The sequence below is a fragment of the Callorhinus ursinus genome, unplaced genomic scaffold, assembly GCF_003265705.2.
Source record: "Callorhinus ursinus isolate GAN/ISIS: 27379988/994484 unplaced genomic scaffold, GSC_fseal_2.0 scaffold3, whole genome shotgun sequence".
NCBI lineage: Eukaryota > Metazoa > Chordata > Mammalia > Carnivora > Otariidae > Callorhinus > Callorhinus ursinus.
This window is the reverse complement of record NW_027397065.1, coordinates 33829022-33849851: the sequence shown is the minus strand read 5'-3', so window position 1 is coordinate 33849851 and position 20830 is coordinate 33829022. Positions and strand designations below refer to the sequence as shown.

The window sequence follows — 20830 nt, the reverse complement described above, 5'->3', positions numbered from 1 at the left end:
TAGGAAACTTAAACACATCTTCTTTCCGGAGCATGTAAACAGGCAGGGAAATCAGTGACCTGGGGGCTGGCTTCTTGGAGGATACATGATGCCCCTAAGGGAACAGCCCCATTTGTGTCAATCACAAGTTCCTCCTTTGGGGCCATCGCTTTCTTTCATGCTGTTTCCCTGTTCGTCACAAAACCCAGTGGGGTGTGACCAGGATAGGATTGAGACATCCGAAGGCATTCAGAAGGCAGAATCACTGTTGGAATGTCTTGGCTGAAGTGCACATGTAGGCACAGTGAGCCCTGTTCGCAGCCTCTGGAAATCTGAGTGAGAACTGAGCCCACCGGGCCTGGGGGAAGGGGTCTGGGCCTGGCAGTCCTGCCAGCAAGCGAGGAGCGTCTGAAAGGGAAGAGAGAAAGGTTGCAACTGAGAACACAGTTTGGACCTGGGTTTCTCTCCAAATACCAGCACCCTGCCTGACCAAGTCCTTTAGGGTGGCTCTTCTAGGAGGAAGTCAGCTGCAGTGCCCCTCTTTCTGTTCCCCTAGTGAGCCAACCACCTTGTGGTCGCAAGACCTTGGAACAAAACGCCTGTCTGCCTAGACCATTTCCTCCTCCCACTCCCAGGCATCACACAGCAAACTCTTGTTCATCTTTGAAGTCCCAGCTTATATGTCACTTCCTCAGGGAACCTTTCCAAGGACTCCTCCCTCATATACACCTTCAGTGCTAGACCACAGCAGGACCCTCCTGTGCCTTCTTGGCACATCCTTCATAACACAAACTACAGCTGTCCTGAAAGAATCATTTATTTAGTGTGTATTTTCCCCACTAACTTGTAGGCTCAGGATGACAGGGGCTGGAGGCTTTTTTTTTTTTAACTGCCTGGGTGTTTCCAGCCTGCTTCTAGGCTCACTTTGGATGTATAATGAGCATTTGTTGAGAGAGTGGATGGCTGAATAAAAGGCAGATCTCTTGGAAGCAAAGGAGGGCTGGGTATTGTGCAGAGGTCCTAGGGCATCCAGCCAGTGCAACAGGGTGGTAAGTTCCCTCTGCTTTGGCTGCAACATTTACTTAAGAACAAGATGTTCCTCTAATGTCTTCATTTTTTCAATTGCTTTCCAGGAGATGAATGTGCATAAAATTATCCATGGAAGGTGTACCTTGCAGTAAAAACAGTTACCATTTATTGAATACTTATTTTTACCATACTGAAGCCTTTACATGCATTAATCATAACAGCTCACATTTTCCAAGTGCTCACTAATGTGCCAGGTGCTGTTCTAGGCACTTTCCAAGCTATAACTCATTCATTCCCTGTCCTAGAGAGGTGGATGCTATCATTATCCCCATTTTACAGCTGAAGCTGAGGCCCAGAAAAGTTAAGTAACTTGCCTAAGGACACACAGCTAATGATAGAACCAGTGTCTGAACTTACACAGTCTGTGCTCTTAAGCTCTACACCCCGTTGCCTTTCCAATATTGCATTATCTCAGTAATCCTTACAACACGTCTATGAGTATCGGAATCCTTCTTAGACTGAGGAGGAAGCTGAGGTTCAGGGAAGGTAAGTACTCTGTGAAGGAGATGAGATATGAACCTAGGAGTCTGTAATTCAAAAGCCCGCGTTCTTCCCCATGATGTTTTGACTTTGTCCCCTTGGGATCTGCCTGCTTTGTGGGGCAGGTTATATCAGTGATTTGAGAACAGAGTGTGAAGACATATGCAGGTCTGGAGAGGTACAGGGGACTGTCCCCTGGACTTGCCATGGCAAAGAAAACCTGATTTCTAGAAGTCCAGATCCCACAGCACTGGACAAGGCAAGTTTGAATGCCAGCTGGGTTAACTAAAGGATTTTAAAGGGAAATAAAAGTGCTAAGTACTTGGATTATCTTGGAGAGAGTATTCTGTGTGGGGTGTCTGGCCAGGAATTACTAGATAATGCCCATGGCAGTTTTGGCTTTCTCGGCTCCCAGCTACCTTGAGAAAGACCAACTAAGCCTGTGGGGCTGGGACTGTTGAGTGGCAGGTCTGAAAGGGAATAGGACCCATCTGTAATGCTAATGAGTTACCAAGTTGTCATGAGGCCTTACAATTACTCCTCACATTCTGAATGTACCTTAGGCCTGAGTTAAAACCTCTGTCCCTTCCTGGCTAAAGGGTTTGGGGTAATACTTATCCTCTCTGAGCCTCATTTTTTTTTTATCTGTAAAATGCAGGTGATGCTCATAGCCTAGACACAGATGCATGGGTTTGATGGGAGAAGTCAATGAGACATTTATGCAAATCTCTCAGCACAAAGCTCAGCGTGCAGTATGCAGTCAGTATGGGTTAGTTATTGCTCTTAATACTGTCATCTTCATCTGCAGCCAGATTCCCTTGTTGTGGGTGCCAGAACACCCTCCACAGTTTTTCCAGAGCAGGCAGAGTCACTCTTGGGAGAGAGAATGGACAGAGTTTGGGGCAACCATCTCACACGTGCCTCACCTGTCTGAAAAGTGGGGCTGGCTTCTGAGGGTTACAGCATATCCTGTAGCTCCCTGGGGAGACAGCCCTGCCGGCAATGGGCTCCCATGCCACTCTGCAGGGCAGTCCTGAGCAACTCTAATTTCACAATCAGTTTCATGTTTCAATGATGCAGAAGTTTTAGATCTGGAAAAATCCAGTAGTCTGTCCCTTCATTCTATGACTAAGTCCTCTCTGCATCATCCTCTTCATGCAGCACGTAAGCCTACCTGGTTACTTGTAGTGACAGGAAGCTCACTACTTAATCTCATAGTAGATAATAATTATCATTATTAATGGTAGCAAATATGTACTTAAAGCTTACTATAACCATGCACTGTGTTAGACTTGACATTTAATCCTTAAAATCGCCTTCTGTATATGATCCCCATTCTGCAGAATGAGCAAACTTGTTAGGTTAAGTCACCTGCCTGAAACCACACAGCCCATACCCTTAATGTTTGTGCTGCAGAGCCTAGATATTTGGAGGTCTACTTTTGTGGATTTCTTTGCCTAAATGTCCACTACCTCCTCCCTCTCCTTAACTATTCATTAGCACTTCATTCTGGATAACTTAACTTACTTAGGCTACAATGGTGTGAAGCTGGTTTTCATAAGAGCTAATTTTTACTGAACATTGATTATGTGCCAGACATTGTGTAAGTGTTTTTCATTTAGTTCTTAATCCTCACAAAAATCCTAGAGGCTGGTGCTATCTGTCCCTTATTTTGTAAATGAGGACACTGAGGCACATGAGGTTAAGTAATTTGCCCCATCACTCACCTGGTAAATGATAGAGCTGATATTTGAACCCAAGGACTGACCCTGGAGCACAGGCTCCTAACCAGTAGCCCTTCCTGCCTTCTCCAGGACTGGGGAAGGACAAAACTTCTTGCATAAGGCTGTCAGGCAGGTTTCAAAATCCCTCCACATTTTCCTTCTGAAAGTCAGCCATTATTCTGGTTTAGCCCTACTTTTTCTCCAGAAAAATTTATATACCCTTGAAATGTTTAGTTTTGATCTTTAAAAACCATTGGTTTTCCATTTTTAGAGATATTACATCTTCTTCTTCTTCTTCTTTTTTTTTTTTTAGAAGATAGCAGGAGGGGAAGAATGAAGGGGGGGAAATCGGAGGGAGAGACGAACCATGAGAGACTATGGACTCTGAAAAACAAACAGGGTTCTAGAGGGGAGGGGGGTGGGAGGATGGGTTAGCCTGGTGATGGGTATTAAAGAGGGCACGTTCTGCTTGGAGCACTGGGTGTTATACGCAAACAATGAATCATGGAACACTACATCAGTGTGTGAAAAAGGGATATTACATGCTCATTGTGTAAAAATTCAAATAATGTAGATAATCAAAAAAAAGGAAGAAAAAACAAGCACCTGAAATCTCGCCACCCAGAAAGAGCCACTCTGTTCCGCCAATTTGGTGAAGTTTATTCTAGGCAACTTGCTGATAACATCTGCAACATTCATTGCATGCCTCTTACATACACATGCAGATTTACAGAAGCCTTTTTTTACTGAACGATGTGGAGAAAGTTCCACATTATGGCATGTAGATTCACACCATTCTTTTAGGTAGGCAAATAGGACTCTGTTGTCTGGTTAACCATGACCTATTTAAATAGTATTTTTTTGTGAATATTTAATATTTAGGTTGTTTCAAAATAGTTGGTTTTATTAATGCTGTAAATAACATTTTTATAGTATGTGAAACTTGGAATTATTTCCTTCAAATAAATTCCCAGAACAAGAATTAGCAGGTCAGAGTACCCATAGATTTTACATCTTATTGATATTACCACTTTTCCTTCCAGTAAGTTCTACTAATATGCAACTCCACCATTACTGCATGAAAAGGCCTTTTTACCAGAGCCTGTTTTTCACTGTGTTTGGTCAATTTCTGATGATTTTTTTCATCACTGCCAAATAGGGAAAGAAGTGCATCTCACTATTCTCATTATGAAATTTATTTAAGATTGGGCATTTTTCCATATGTCTATGGTCTATACTACATTTGGAATGAAAAGTTGAAAGTGATGATTTGAATAATTAAGTCAAAGTAGAAACTACTATGTCCTAGACACAACCTAGGAAGCTTAGCAAATATAAAAATTTCCACTTTTATTATTTTTTTTAAGATTTTATTTATTTATTTATTTGACAGAGAGAGACACAGCGAGAGAGGGAACAGAAGCAGGGGGAGTGGGAGAGGGAGGTTCTTGTGGATTTTGTAAAGAGTTTGGACCTTACTCTAAATTCAGTAAGATGGCTTTGGGGAGTTTCACTCTGAGCAGGGAGCCCGATGCGGGGCTCGAACCCAGGACCCTGGGGATCATGCCCTGAGCCGAAGGCAGACGCTTAACGATTGAGCCACCCGGGCGCCCCCAAAATTTCCACTTTTAAAACATGCATAGTTATATTCCAGTTGTTCTGCCCACAATATCCATCCTGACCTTTGCACAGATAATGTCCTAGAGAGTACACCTGGCTAAAGGGACTGACCCTCTGTAGGCCTCAGGTCTCACAGGCTCCCAGCTGGCCATTAATTGGTAGGGAGTTCCCTAGCGCTTGGTGGTTAGGGCTTAATTAATATCTTGTCTGGAGTCCAGAATCACTCCCCAGAGATAGTTGTAGTAGTTTGGTGCACGCCTCGTGGCTAGGAGTTATTGATCTTTGCAACACTTTATTCTCTCCTCCCTTGATCATTGACTTATTGAACACATACTAACTATGTTCTAGCCATGCCTTTGGTCCACAGTGGATAGTCCTCATGAAACAAGTGTCCACTTAGTAAGTACAGAAACATTTAGTACTATCTCTATAGATCAGAAACTTTAGACTTTCTCTAGAATAGACTTCTAGTCTTCTTCTCTGCCATGTAATTAGGCTCTGCAGTAAAGTGTTAAATGCCTAGGCTTTAGCTGATGATTGACTTGGGCTAGAATCTTCCATTTTCTGACTGTTAACCTGGAACAAGTGACTTGGCCTTTGCAAAACCACACAGAGTTGTCGTAAGGCTTAAATGAGATTATCTATATAAAATGGCCAGCACCGTCAATGTTAGCTCATCAGATAGATCCTCATATGGGATACATGTGAATGGGCCTTGGCTCACTTACTTTTCCTTGGGAGAGTAAGCTGTAGGTAAATATACAGGAGGAAATGTGCAATGATAGCATTCCCAGGCATCCTGTCCATCTCCCTGCCACCTCCATGCTTTCTGTACCACTTTAGCATTGCACTTGTTTCCCTGTGCAGTGACTATCTGCTGACCTTCAGCTTCCCCAACTTGACTGCAGCCTCGTTGAGAGCAGAAGGTGGTCATAGTCCACTTTGAACCCCTGGTCCTTACCTCGAGCTTGACACAGAACAGGTGTTTCCTTCTTGTCAAAGCAATGAACATAATCCCATATTACCTAATTTGCCCTAGCTTCTGTGGCATGGAATAGTTGTTGTCATGGAATAAATATTTGTGCAACTAATTAACTAAGAGCAAATTAATTAATTCGCTTACAAATTGCTTTCCCTTTTAATGATATGTTATCAATGATATATCATGAGTAGGTCTCTGGAACAAATGAACTGTCTGTCCTTTAGCATACTATATTTGCTCTATTTATGACTCAGATTGAATTTGGTTAAACTTTACTGAGAACACATTATGACCTGGGGACTACGATAAACATTGTAGAGATTACAAAAACAGTACCTGATAATGCCACCTCGTATGGGATGAGTCCCTTGGAAGTGGTACAAAATGGTGTACAGAGTTGGGGATGACTTGGAGGAAGGTAGTTGATTCCTTTTATATATTCAAATCCTGCTTCAGGTATCAAGGGACTGTACATTTTAAATAGGGTTAGACTTTATCCTTTAGGCCAGGAGTCAGCAGGTTTTGTTGTTGTTGTTGTCATTTCTTTTTCCTCTCTAAAGGGCCAGATAGTAAATGTTTTCAGCTTTCTTGTCCATACAATCTCTGTTGCAACTGTTCAACTGCCGTTAGGGCAGGAAAGCAGTCCCAGACAATATGCCCACAATGGCTATGACTGTATTCCAGGAAAACTTCATTTGTCAAATAGGCGATGCAACAGATTTGGCCTGAGGGGCAGGGCATAGTTTGCTAATCTCTGCTTTCGGCAAGTGTGTCATTGGTGGTTTTTGAGCAGGAGATGCTTTATTCAATTTTTGTTTTTCAAAAAAGGCTCTAGTTGCTGACATGTTGCCATCTCCCTTCGGCTTCTGTACTTAGAGTCAGTAATAATAACCCTTACTATTAATTCCACACTTTACGACTAACAAAGCATTTTCAAATCCCATGTAATCCCTACTAGGAAGGTTGGGAAGCATTACCCCTGTTTTATGGAAGAAGAATCAGTTCCAGAAGAATTAGATGGTTTGCCCTGAGTCACGGAGGTCGAACTGGAACCTGAACTCCCCTGATGCCAGCTTGGGGCTCTAGTCGAGACCCCCAACACCCATCCGCCCACTCCATTTGGCCGGCCAGATATCTATTTTATGTGTCGGTTATTTTCCCCCAGCTGAAGGGTACATTCATAAAAGGAAGGAACATGTCTTATAGTCCTTTTATATTCTGCAAAGTATGAGGCACAGTGCCGAGTTTTTTGGGAAACACTTCAGAAATAATTATTGATCACTCACCACTGGATCTTGTGGTTCTTCACATCCAAGTTTAGATTACCTTCCACTTAAATTCAGTTAACTGCCTGGTCAGATCTGTTGGCAAGCATTACTGCATACCCATCTGAGATTGAAGAGTTAATGTTTGTGCTCCAAGCCTTTGTTTGTCTTTCCAATTGAAAATTACCCCAGCAGCCTTCTCAATAAGGAACAGAGAGCTGGTACATTTTTGGGGTCTGTCTGAGTTTACACTTTCCCCAAATGGTCAAGAAGCCAAAGGTAATTTGCTTTCTTTTTGCCTCCCGGAACTGCTAAGCAAAAGTGTGCTTGGGAGCAGAATTACACACCAAAAGGTGAGGTTAAGATCAAAACTCATATATTTGGAGTCTAGAAAGGTATTGGATATGAGGTGATCATGAAATCTTTTTCTCATTTCTCAACATGCCATGTTTGACCTTTTCTCACAATTTCTGCTATTTATACCCATGTCTCCATCATCTATCATCCGTACCACCAAAGAGAGGTCTCCATTTTTGCCCCCTTTACCATCCATCCACCACACAGCAGCCAGAGTGGTCTTTATAAAATTTAATCAGATCACATCAGAGCCCTCTTTGAAACTCCCCAAAGCCATCTTACTGAATTTAGAGTAAGGTCCAAACTCTTTACAAAATCCACAAGAACCTACATCACCTGGCCTTGATTACCTTCCTGACTCCGTCTCACGTTACACCACCTTCACCCTTGTTTTCTATGACCTGGATCCCTCGGTCTGGACATGTAGGATTCATTTTCATCATCTGGCCTTTACACTGGCTATTCATTTTGTCTGGACTACCCTTCTCCCAGATCTTTTCAAGGTTGGTCTCTCACTGATGATGCCTCAGCTCCAAGAATGTCCTCTCCAGGATGCCCTCCCTAATCTCTTCTCCATCATCCATGTCCTCTGTGGCCAGTGCCCTCTTTTATTAGCTTCTTTATTTATTTGCCGATTGTCTGTCTTTGTCCACATCTATCGAGAACCTCAACAAGCATTTGCTGAATGAATGAACAAATGAATTCTTATCATTAGAGTCTTCAAGGAATCATACGACCTTAGAAATAGAACAGAGAACTTTAAAACTTTAGACCTTGGGGACCATTTAATTCAGTGGTTTTCAGATCTTCTTTAGCAGTGAAATTATATTTCTAAATCCAAGCTTAAGCCCAATCCCAATATCTGATACGGCATAAAGCTAAGCTGTTCTAGAGAATGGGGGATGCAGTGCTCCTCCGGTCACTCTGAGTCACACCCTGGAATCCTAGGGCTTCAAGCAAGCCCAGGTTGAAAATAACTGAAGCAAACCTCCTCCTTCTACAGATGGGAAAACCGGGGCTCTGAGCAGTTCTCCTCTACCCATAAACTGGTCAAGAAGAAAGGGGTCACTGGTTTGCATCTTAGTCCCCAGTATGGCTCCTGGCACAGAGCAGGAGCTCAGGGGACATGTGTTGACCTGTTTAGGTGACACACTGAGTTGAAGCAGAAATGGAACTGGGTGCCAAATCTGGAGGCTCTGATCTTCCGATGCAGCAGTGAGGATGGTAGAGGGACCATGGCTTCCATCTAGTTCAGGTTCAGGCACCTCATTTGGAACCAGGCTTAGCAGACAAAACCAGCATCATGCTCCCAGAGACCTCTCACATGGAGAGAGAAGCCACCAATGCTATTATTTTGTACCACTCCATCCCTCTGATTCCATTTGTCAAAGAAAGCAGGGAAGATAGTACTGCCATCTCCCTCTACCTCCTCCTCATTCTTAGTCTCTTTCTTCCTCCTCTTCCTTTTTTAGAAAATTATAAAATGTTTCAGGCATGCAAAGCAGCATAGAGGAGAGTATAGTGAACATAACAAACACTGTGAACCCACAGCTTAGCTTTGGAAAGAAAATGTTACAAATCCAGCAGAAACCTTCCTCCTCTGTTCCTTCTGGTCTCTCCTTTTGTTCCCTTCTTCTGCCTTCCCTCCTTCTCCTCTTCTGTTTACTCCTGCCCTCTCTCCTGATTTCTCTCCTCGTCTCCTCCCCCAACTCTCTGCCCTGCCACCTCTCGTGTTCCCTTCTACATCACACTTTTCCCTCCTCCTCCTTGTCCCGTTCTCCCTTTCTTTTCTTCCTCATCAGCCCCTTCTCTCGCCCTCTCTCCTGCCTCTTTAGTAAGCACATGTGGGTCAGTGACTCATTTCTATGGCTGTTCCACTATCAAGGGTGGGAACTCAGTATCTCTTGGAATTACCTCTCCTACAAACCTTAGGGTACCTGCCCTTGCAGGGATAGTTCTTTGGTCCACATGTTACCCCCTGGCTAGAAGCACTGGGTGCTTCTGCTGCTACTTCTGAGAGGTCATGTCCAGCTTGGGTGAAATTTTACTACCATCAGATGCAAGTACTGGCCAGTTTGTCCAGCTTTTTCTTGTAGAGGAAAGAGCAATAGCCTGATATATCTCCATATTTTACTCAGCATTTCCAGAAGGTTTTTCTGATATCCCTCACTGCATTTCTATTTCTCTATATCACTGGGGACATTTTCTACTACTTTTTGGGTTATACCCTTTTGACTTTAAAGAATTTGATTTGTTCTTCCTGGGACCAGACACTGGGAAAACTGCCTGCTCAGACATATGGGGGAATCTGGACCCTTTTGGACTTATCATTAGAGGAATAAATCTATATGTCAGCTAGGAGTGGGAGTTCAGGGTTGAGTGATTATGCCTCACCCCCTTTCTCTATCAGCTCAAGACCAGAAAAGCCAACAAATAGACCAGTGATTTGCATTCCTATAAACAGATTCATTCATAGGGTAGAGTTGGCTCAGGTCACTTCTAGGTTCTTTTTCAATGTTGAGACTTTGACGCTTCCTGTTTCAGTATGGGGGAGGGATCCAGTGACGGTGGAAGGCAGGAAACTCCTTCCCCATCAGTAGCACCTTTTTTGGTTCTGTGGCACCTGGGAACTCTGTTTCCCTCTTATATAGTCTGAGATTACATTTGGTAATTTCGTCCTGTAGATTATCTATAGCTGTTTTGAATAACTTGGAAGAGTCTTCCCATTCCAAAAAGATTTATGTTCCTGTGTAAATCCATCGGACATATTCAGTTGATTAAAGTGCTTGTACTTACACTAAAATAAGAATGGCTCCAGTGACCCTTCCACACTCTTTAGTAGCAATGCTAATGTTTTCACAGCGTTTTCAGATTTACCAGCCAATTTCAGCCTCACAATAAGTTCTGCCAAGACCAGGCATTATCGCTTCCATTTTGCAGATGAGGGAACTGTAGAAGGAAAGAAGATTAGACCAAGATGAGTGAGTGTGGTCTGGCAGTACCCAAGGACCTCAAACCTTTATTGGATCAGGTAGCTTCCCTGGGGCCTGGAGGAAATTGAGTGACCACCAGAGCTGCCTTGAGTGAGGGCCAGCAGAAGCAGCCAATAGCCTGGGCTTGCTAGGGACCCCCACCTCTGACATACACACACACACACACCACACACACACACACCACACACCCACCAGGGACAGTTGTCAAGCCCTGGACTCTGCAGTGCTCCATCTACTGTGGTACTGCAAAGCATTGGCAGGCAACTGCAATGAAGGCTTTTCCACTTCTGGATCCCTGCCTACACTGCAGAATTTTAACAAGGAGAAGGGAAGGGGGGAAGTTTACGGACTGATCTAATCACAGATGAACTGAGAGCTCAGTGGCAGCCAGCAGTTGCAGAAGCAGAGGACTTCAGAGCTATTAAAGAGCCCACCCTTCATTTCTGAGATGAGCAAATGGTGTGCCCAGCCAGTATCATGTGTGGCACGTATTAGATGTTCAATAAGCAATGCTTACCACTGTTCTTATTCTTATCATGACTACAACTATGCATTGGGCCCCAGGTCACACAGAGATAGCACAAAATTCCATGACCTGAAAGTCCCTGCTGGAGGCTGTGGCAAATCTCAAATAGTATTAAGGGTGGAATTAATAAAAATGAAGTTTAAAGGCAAAATGCTATCAAATGTCTCCTCTCGTTTTGTTGTTGTTCTTTGTGAGACTGTTTTTTTCCCAAGGGACCAAGAAGTTCTCTGTGGCTTTTTGTTGTCCATTTCCTCCTGACTCCTTCCTGGTCCTCTGTTATAGGGACCTCAGACTATTGCTGAAGCCAGTGTCCCCTTTTGGCCCTCCCATATGCTCTCTGCCAGTGCTAGTTATGAAGCCCCGTCTGCCTCCCATGCAAATCACAGGCCAGTGAGGACACCTTTCATTGCCTCTCACTTGATGGGCCCGTCACAGCGTTTGCCTTCCTGTGACACACCGATATTGGGCAAATCACAAAAGCATAAAAGTTCGTGTTTCATATCTTCACTCTTCTTCCTTCTTTCTTCTTTCTCTCTCTTCCTTTCTTTCCGCTTTCCTTCCCTCCTTTCCTTCTTGGAAGGGCAAGAACATATGCACAGAGGGCCAAACATTACCTTCTGGTAGCAGTCCAGCCTACACCCAGCCCAGCCCCTGTCTCCTGCCCCCTTGTCACTCTCCAGGGTAGAAAATGGACAAAGGCACTGAACTAGGTACATGCACCCCTTTCCTGAGGGCTCGGAGGCTCTCTTTGCCATCTGCACTCAACCAAGCCCCTCCCCACACTGCCTAACCTGGAGAGAAGCAGCCTCCTCTTGTGCTGAGAGCAGGATCACGCTCCTGGAGTCCCCAGTGCGCCTTGCATTCCTCAGACTCCAGCCACTGGGGGTCTTGCCCTCCCTCCATATCTTCAACTCTAACCACAGCCCCGAGGAATAGGGGTGACATTCCATCTTCTGGAATGAATTGCTTATACTTATTTGGTGAGACCTTTTTCCCACAAAGAGTTATTCCCATGTTTACACCTACCTTGCTGAATGACCTAGAACAAGTCACCTAATCTCTGTGAACTCCAGTTCCTCCTTTCAGAATGAGAAGAATAACTGGCTTATGTAATTAAGTATCTGGCACATAATAGGTATAGAAAGGATCAGCCAGCAGACCTCTTGGCTTCCTATCTTCCTTTTTTTCTGTTTTCTAGCCTATGCATTGTTCCCTGATTGTCCCACCTTGCCCTTGTCTTGCCTGGACATGGACCTTTATACAAATGATATGGTCTCAAGCCAGAGCCTGGCCATCCTCCATGATCCCAGCTGGGCCAATACCTGGGGCTGTCTCTCTGTATCCCAGTGCTGTGTTTGAGTCTGGCTTGCTGGACAGGAGCACAGGATTGGGAGGAGCACCCAGAGCATGCTGGCAGACAATGAAGGAGCCAGAAACCACTGCTACTGAGGGCAATGGTGAGCAACTCCTCAAAGCCCACATCAGTATTCCCTAGGATGAGATCCAGAATCTTTTGGGCCCAGAGTTGATGTGGAACGGCTTGAAGTGGTCTGATAATTTAGTTAGTATAGCATAGTAGACAAGGACATACATTTTGAATTTGGACTGTCTAGGTTTTAAACTGGCTCTGCTATTTTCTGAATCTATAATGTAGGGTAAACCACTTATCCTCTCTGTGCTTTAGTTTCCCCATCTATAATATTTGGCTAATAATATTACTTCATAGGATGACTATAAGGTTTCAATGAAGTCACACTTATAAAGCATTCAGAAAAGTGCCTGTCTGGCCAGAGGCACTTAATAAATGTTGGCTCCTTTTATCATTATTATCATTACTATTGGCATCATCATCATCATTATTATCAAAGTGTGAGAACCAGCAAAGCTGCTGCACATAGTGGGTGAGAGAATTGATTGATAAAATAGAAGTGGATATATGAGATAGTTTACATAAAAAATAGATACAATAAAACTGAAAGCAATAGTAATTGGCAGGAAATAGGAGGCAAAAAATCAAATTAGGAAAGATGAAAAAAATCAAGCATAAACTTTGCTGTGAGCTTCCTAGTAACCCATGGCAGAAAGGGAAACCCAATGAGACATGTCATTATCATTACTTAGTGTTAGGAAGTATATAATAGCATTACTAGATACTTCAGCTCTAAGAAGAACTTACCATAAGAATATTCATTATGAATTTTTTTTTTGCAAATCTAAAATTCAGGCCTCAACTCCAAGAGAAAAAAGAATTATGATGAGATTTGAAAAAAGTATCAATCATAGTAAAAATGGTTGAAGGAATGTGAGTTCTTTTTTTTTTTTTTTAATCGGAGGGGGAGACTAACCATGAGGAATGTGAGCTCTTTAACCCCCAAAAAAGAAATGGTTGGGAGAAACATGATGTTCCCTTTGAAGACTTCCTTACCACATCAAGTGGGGAGTAGCACTGTTCTGCAATGTTTCTGAAAACAGAACCAGAACTCCATGGTGGAATACCTCAAGAATGCAAACTGAGTTTCAGCTAAAGACATATATTCACCCAAACCCAAGTAATCCAACAGTGCAGTGAAGTGACCCCTGCAGTCCCTGTCCATGCAAATGTTGTCTAGATGGCCACCCTTCAGGCCCATGTGGGAAAGCTCACTGCCCTGTCAGGGAGCATAGAGATGACCCCTGAATCCCAGGCCACTTCCATATTCTCCAAGTTTATATAAGATGGGAACAGATTCTCAAAAAGAGAGACTGAGTTTGTCTCCCTTGCATGTGGATTAACGACTCTAACAAAAACCATTCCCTACAAAGCTGCTCAGTTAGAAATCAAGGGGTAGCCTGGCTACCAAGTCACTTTTTCAAAATTACTATTTAAGATAAAGACTACTAGAGAATCAATTGGCCAAGCAGTTGTCAGTAGATTTGGGGTAACATTCTCCTCTTTGGAAGTGACTATATTACCTGCCCCAACCTCCTCTGTATGTCCCAGCTGCAATTAGCACAAGCAAGTGTGTATCCCCCAGGCTCCCACAGTCCCAACTCAGCTCTCTTCCATCAGGGTACTCATCACCTGGGCTGCTGTTTTCTCGTCCCCAGCAGGGCTCTTTTGGGCAGTGCCATATCTTGTTCAGCATCGTACGAGTGGTTCCATTGGAGAGCTTGCCTGATAACAGACATCTGTAGCTTATGGTTAGGAGCATGGGTTCTAGAGCCTGACTGCCTGGGTTTAAATTATGGCTCTATCATTTACTAGCTCTGAGCTTTGTGAGCCTCGGTTTCCTTATTTGTAAAATAGGATTGATCTGAGTACCCCTACACACATAGTCACACACACACACACACACACACACACACACACACACACAATTGTACTATAAGTTAAACGATAAAATAAAAGTTAAGCTTTTAGCATAGTGGTTGCTTAGTGTATCAGAGATTGGCAAACTATCTCTACAAGAGTCAGTAAATATTTACAGCTTTCGATGCCATGTGGTCTCTGTTACAACTATTCAGCTCTGCCATTGTAGCATGAAATCAGCTCTAGATAATAATACATAAGTAAATATGCATGGTGGCATTCCAGTAAACCTTATTTACACAAACAGGTTGTGAGCAAGATGTTTGCCCATCCCTATAATTATATGAAGTAGCAAGTCAGATGACCAGATGGAAAACTTAGGCAACCACAGAGGCTAATGGGAAGAAACAAAAGGTGGTAGAATGGTGGTTTCAGTAGTAGTATCCAGTGGTTAAGAACTCGGGCTATAGAGTCAGACAGATCTGGGTTTAAATCTGGTTTAGATGAATGGTATATACTCTCCGAGCCTTGGTTTCCTAATATGTAAAATGCAAAATGGCAAGTAAACGGGACCTATCTCAAATGGCTTATGTGTGTGAATTAAAAGAGATAATGAGACATAGTGCCAGGCGCTTAGTATGAGCTCAATAAATGTCATCAGTGAGAATGATGATGACAAAGTGACTGTTGAACTGAACTAAATCAAATTGAAGGATGGCCTCTCCTTTCCTCCAGGGTGCCCAGAGAGTATGGCTCATTAGGTAGAGCCAAGGGCTTTCAATACTGAGAGTGCCTGGCATCCTGCCTTGAGCCTTCTATTTCACTGTCTGTAAATGGGGCCAGTACTCCTAGCTTTCTCCCTGCAGAGGCAGCTGTAATGGGATCATGGAGGGAGATTTTGTCTACTGCCTACCTAGAAATATGATGTCAAGTCGGCACCAAAATCAATGATTGCAGTCTCTGTGTGTGTCAGAAATGAGCCTCCTCAAGTGGATCTGAGGATTGTAGGGCCAAAAGATCAGTAATGGAAAATATGAGTTTTTGTCCTGGGCTGTGCAGAGCCACTTGGAGACATAGGATTGGAGCAGGTCTGGGAAGGCCCTTGGCTTAGATTTCTTTGATATTAGTGTCCTGGAAATGGACCTCTCCACATATCACATTTTATTCAGGGTAGATATTGCTGTCAAAGGTGAGGCTCACAATGTTCCTTTCCGCTCCTTGTTGACACATGAAGACTGCCTAACAAATGGGTCTCCCTAATGTTCATATTGTGCTTTTTTTTTAAACTCTGGAAGTTTTTATTCCTCACTTTTTTTTTGGTATCATGTTTCCCAGGAAAAAATATTTGGACTCTTACAGCACTAATTAATGCTGTCAGGCATCTCTTCCCTAATCATATACTAATTGGTATTGATTTTCAGTTTATGTCATCTCTCTCCACTAAGTTTATGGGGCTCTCACAAAATGTCCTATCCTTTTCTTTGTTTTGTTTTTTGCAGCCCTAGAAATCTCTACTCTCTTTTCCTCTCCTTTCCTTTCCTTTCCCTTCCCTCCCTCCCTCCCTTTCTCCTTCCCTCCCTTCTTTCTTCCAATTTACTTCTACCAAGCAACCACTATGTTCCCTGTGTGCCAAACATCATGTTGGGCATCAGGAGTAACTTTAAGTTCTCAAGTCTAAAGGATGAAATGGGCAAGTTATAGTTAGTATGGTAAGAGGCAAGCTCTAAACAAGGTCATGATACTGTGGAAAGCCACCTTCAGGGTGCCTAACCTGTTGGCTGTAGTCAGGAGATTCTTCCCAGTGGATGGGACCTGAGCCATGCCTTTGAGGATGAGCAGGAATTCAAGTATGTGAAGAAGAGGAAGCAACAGACTTGAGGATGTGCCTAATTTAGACAGGGAAATGAAAGTTGTTCCTTTCACCCAAACTTGGTTATTGTAGTGGGGAAAGGGCAAGTGGCAAATGTCAGGAGAAGACTGGCTGACAGGAGGTATGAAGGATTCTATAGGCCAAACAGATCTTCTGGAGCTTAGGTAAAGTGCACATCTATGAAGTAAATTTAAATGCCAGGTGTCTCTGTTTTGGCTGTAGTTATCTCAAGAATGTTGTCTTCTTGGTCCACTGTTACTAATTAGAAGCTTTGATTAGCAGTTATACATGCCTTTGATACATAGAATGAAAAAACAAGTTAATCATGAATACATAATTATAAACTATGCTAAGTGTTGTGAGAAAAAAATGGGGTCCTATGAGAGAATAATAGGGAGACCAAATTTCCATCAGGGTTAAGGGAAACACTTTCTGAAGAAGTGACATTTAAGTTCAGGAGGGCTGGTAGGCATTACCTAGGGATTATCGAGGGGTAGGCATAGAAAGAGAGTGCTCCAGGCAAAAGAGTACTATTCCTGCCAGCCTTGAGTCAAGAGGTTCTTGGCCTCTGTCACAGCTAAATAAGGCCACTCTGGCTGGCGCCCAGGGAGCAGGACAATTGTGGCCCTAAAGGGACAAACAGGAGCAATAAGCTTGGTCCTGAAGGCCATGTTAAGTCTTTTGGTTGATTCTGAAAGCAACACAATTATTTTAAGAATTTAAAGTGGTGTGTATTTCGGGAGAAAGGGAGGGAGAGGGAGGGAGACACACAGAGACAGAGAGACAGGAGCATATTTTTGTTTTAAAATGACTTTTGTGGTCATCCTGAGAAAAATGTGTTGGACAGGGACAAAAGTAGAACCAGGATGACAGCAATGTAACTCTTACAGTCATCCAGGTGAGAGATGGAAGCAGTTGGACTGGGTAAAAATAACGAAATGAGCCTCTCATTTCAAAATATTGGATAAATTCCAAAAATTATTTTGGTTAAACTTGGTAATAGATTGGTTATAGGTGGTGGCAAGGGGAGAAATGATATGGAGTGAGGAAATTAATTTGATTGGAGTTAACTTGAGTTGGAAAACAATATTCTGAGTCTTTTAGACTGATTACTTCAACTAGGCTTTTACAGGGCCACTTGAAGGGATTTTCTGGATCCTCTCAGCCATGGGCTATGATGTGATCACAGTTTGCTTATATCTTTTGATAAGGAACACACCTTGTTCTTCTATGTGGTGGCCATATTGTAGGAGCATGTGGCTCTGGGGGCAGTGAAGTCTTCTCCTACTCTCAGGTTTGCAACATGAATGGTGTACACCTTCCCATCTAACGCACCACCTTTCAGAAGAGAAAGACCACCAGACACCCAATCAAGTGAGCTGTTTGGTTCTCCAGCTCTCTATGCAAGATGACTGCCCGAACCATGATTTAGATGAGACTGCATCTTGACTCACAGGGATTATGCTACACTGTAGAAATACTGAAAAGACCAAGGAAATGCAGGAGGGTAATAACAGATTAGTCCAGGCATGTGTTAGCTCCCCCCAAAAGGAGCTGATGAACTGCTAAGAAGTCTCATAGGAGTGAAGAGGCATGATAATAACCAATATCACTGAGCACTTACTATGGATCAGGCTCTGTTTTAAAGGTTGTAAACGTGATTCCATTTAATCCTCACAGCTATGAAGTGAGCCGCATTTTAGGAAGCTGAGGCCCAGAGAAGTTGAGTGACTTTTCTAAGCTCCCATAGCAGCAAACAGTACAACAGGGGTTTGAATCAGAAATCTGTCTCAGAGCTCATGCTCCTACCTTCTATGTGTTTAAATCAGGTAGAGTAGAAGGCCCATTGTGGGGAAGGCCTTGATCTGGGCTGAGAGAAGTAGGAAATACTGAGTCTTAACTGCTCTATAGGCTGCATGCTCCTGAGGGCCTATGGGGCCACTTGGGAACTAAGGTTTCCAATGTGGTGCTGGGTGTTTTATAGAGTGGAGAGCCCTCTAAAAAGGGCTGTTTCTGCTCATGTATATATTCCTTCCTCAAATCCTTCCCAAGCACCCTTGATCTGTAGGAGTTGGGACAGGTACTGAGGATACAGCAGTGAGCTGAGATGCTCCCCCAGATTTCACAAGGTAGTGAGGAGTCATAAAAGAAAAGGGCTTTTTAATGGGTGCGTAATATTCCAATGAAATCCTGCATTTGCAACAATGTGGATGGAGCTTGAGTGTATTATGCTAAGTGAAATAAGTCAGTCAGAGAAAGACAAATACCACATGGTCTCACTCGTATGTGGAATTTAAGACAGAAAACAGATGAACATAAGGGAAGGGCGGAAAGATAAAAAAGGAGGGGGAAACAAGCTGTAAGAGACTCTTAACAACAGAGAACAAACAGACGGTAGATGGAGGGAAGGGGGTGGGAAATGGGTTAGATGGGTGATGGGTATTAAAGAGGGCACTTGTGATGAGCACTGGGTCTTGTCTGTAAGTGATGAATCGCCGCATTCTACCCCAGGAACCAATATTGCACTGTATGTTAACTAAGTAAAATTTAAATTAAAAAAAAAAAAGAAAAGGGTTAATTTAAACGCGATGTGATAACCACCCACTACGAGGAAGTCACATGCTGTAGGAATCCACAGGAGTGTGGTAGTTTGAGTGTGAGAAGCCGTGGTAAACGAATTTCTTCAAAGGAAGGTGTGAGCATGGAAGATAAGTAGGACTTAACTAGGTGAAGCATTTGGGGGTGGGCAAAGGGGGAGGGAAACACTTGGGAAACACTAGATACAAAGGTCTCTGAGTATGGAGCTAGGAGGGAGCAGATTCTTGGAGGAACCAGAGGGTAGAAGGTACTCAGGACAGGCATGAGACCAGAGGTACGTCTAGAAAAAGGTTGGTGGGGGCTTTATCACCTAAGTCAGGGAGTTTGCACTTCACTCTGAGGGCAGTGAAAAGCTTCCCATGGTGGGGTGACTTGGTGATGCAGTCAGTTAAGCATCCGACTCTTGGTTTCAGGTAAGGTTGTGATCTCAGGATCGTTGGATAAAGCCCCGCATCAGGCTCTGCGCTGAGCGCAGAGTCTGCTTGAGATTCTGTCTCCCCGCGCTTTGCCCCTCCCACTCATGCTCTCTCTCAAATAAATAAATAAATCTAAACAAGAAAAGAAAAGAAAAGAAATGAAAAAGTTTCTGATGGGTTTGAGGGAAGGGGAAGGTAACACAGTTTCTGGGGCAGTCTGGATCCTTTGTACATTTCTTGGGTTAAAGTGATGTGTTGATGGAGTCTTTGGCAAGAAGCCTGGTGATCTGAGTCCCAGAAAGTGGTTTTATTTGGCTCTGAGGAGGGTTTTCCCTCTGAGGCTTAATGGAAGTTGTCCCTCTTCCCTTTTTCACTGGGCTTGCCAAGTAGCTGAGATGTGTTTCATTTTTTAAAGAGCCGCTTGTTCCCTCTGCATCAGCTACCTGTGTATGGGATTTCTACCAGTGCATTCAAACACACTTTCAGGGCCTCATTTCTGGGTAGCTTCTCCTTAACAGGCATTGGAGGGAGGGCTGCAGATGGGCAGGAGGAGAACCTGTAGGGGTGGGGAGGGAAAGGGCTGGCTGGGATCATGGCCTTTAGGATGCCGGCAACTTCAGGAGCCCCCTCAACTCATCCTTTCTCAGTTGCATGGAGGCCTCCCGGTTGACTCCTCCCCCTAGCAAGGGCTCCTCAGTCAATTAGGAAGGCTCCCCATCATTTAAACGGGCAGTGGCAGTCTGACACAGACACCATGGGTGGTCGCAGCTCACAGAGCTTTAACTGCATTAACCACACCGCAATTCCCTTTAGTAACACTCTGCGGAGATAATTTTGGGTTAATCACCCCCCTAATCTCTCCTAACAAAGACCCATCTCCAAGTGGGAGTGTCTGCGCAGACGTCTAGGGGCACCTTGGCCATTGTTCCCCAAACAAAGCAGTTCAGTTACAGGGAAGGAACTAGCTTCTGGAACCAGGGGGACCTAAGTTTGAATCTCTGCTCTTCCACTTTCCAGCTGTGTGACCCTGAGAAAGCCATCAAAACTCTCTGACTGAACCTCAGTTACTCATTTACAAAACGGAGGTACTAGTCATAACCCTCTCACTGGGCTGTGGGCGGAACTAGATGAGGTACTGGAGAGTGTTCGGTGAAATGAGATACCATTATTATTTTTTTTCTACAGTGGGGTTCATAAGCGTTGCGAACCCACATGCATTCAGAGTAATTTAGGTGAGTGAAGCAGGCTGGGAGGAAAATTGGCAGAGAGAAAAATGCCATCAAGGGGACGGCTGCTGCTCAGCTGCAACCCTCGTTGTCAAATGATATCTCCGTCCAGTATTAGCGCTAACGAGTTTTTGAAAGAAGTCAGAATTTGACGTTAAAAAATCCCAACTTTTAATTGTTGGTACCTGATTAAAACTTCTTAAATAATTCGGGGGCCAAACCAAAAACCTCTGAAAGCTGCCCCTTTGCAACCTCTGGGTTCTCCTTTCTGCAGGAATAATTTAAAACTGGGTTCTAAATCTAAATAGCTTCAGGCTTCCCCAGGGCAAAGCATGTTGGGAGCAGTCACAAAGTAATGAACTCCTTCCAGGGTAACACAATTCACTCATCAGGCCGTGTGTATGGGCTTGTGTGAT

At 43.7% G+C, this 20830-nt stretch overlaps 1 protein-coding gene and 1 long non-coding RNA gene across 2 annotated transcripts in view; one reads left to right on the top strand and one right to left on the bottom strand.

The window, feature by feature from the left end:
• DOCK2 (dedicator of cytokinesis 2) overlaps nt 1-20830 on the top strand; it is a 414356-nt gene that overhangs the window by 225255 nt on the left and 168271 nt on the right. The gene's annotated exons all lie outside the window — the stretch shown is intronic.
• Nucleotides 250-20830, bottom strand: part of LOC141371923 (uncharacterized) — a 95832-nt gene continuing 75251 nt past the window's right edge. Inside the window, exons 2-3 of the long non-coding RNA XR_012377274.1 lie at nt 10293-10445; nt 250-387 (exon numbers count right to left, since the gene is read on the bottom strand). This is a non-coding gene — a long non-coding RNA (uncharacterized lncRNA). The remainder of the gene's footprint in view (nt 388-10292; nt 10446-20830) is intronic.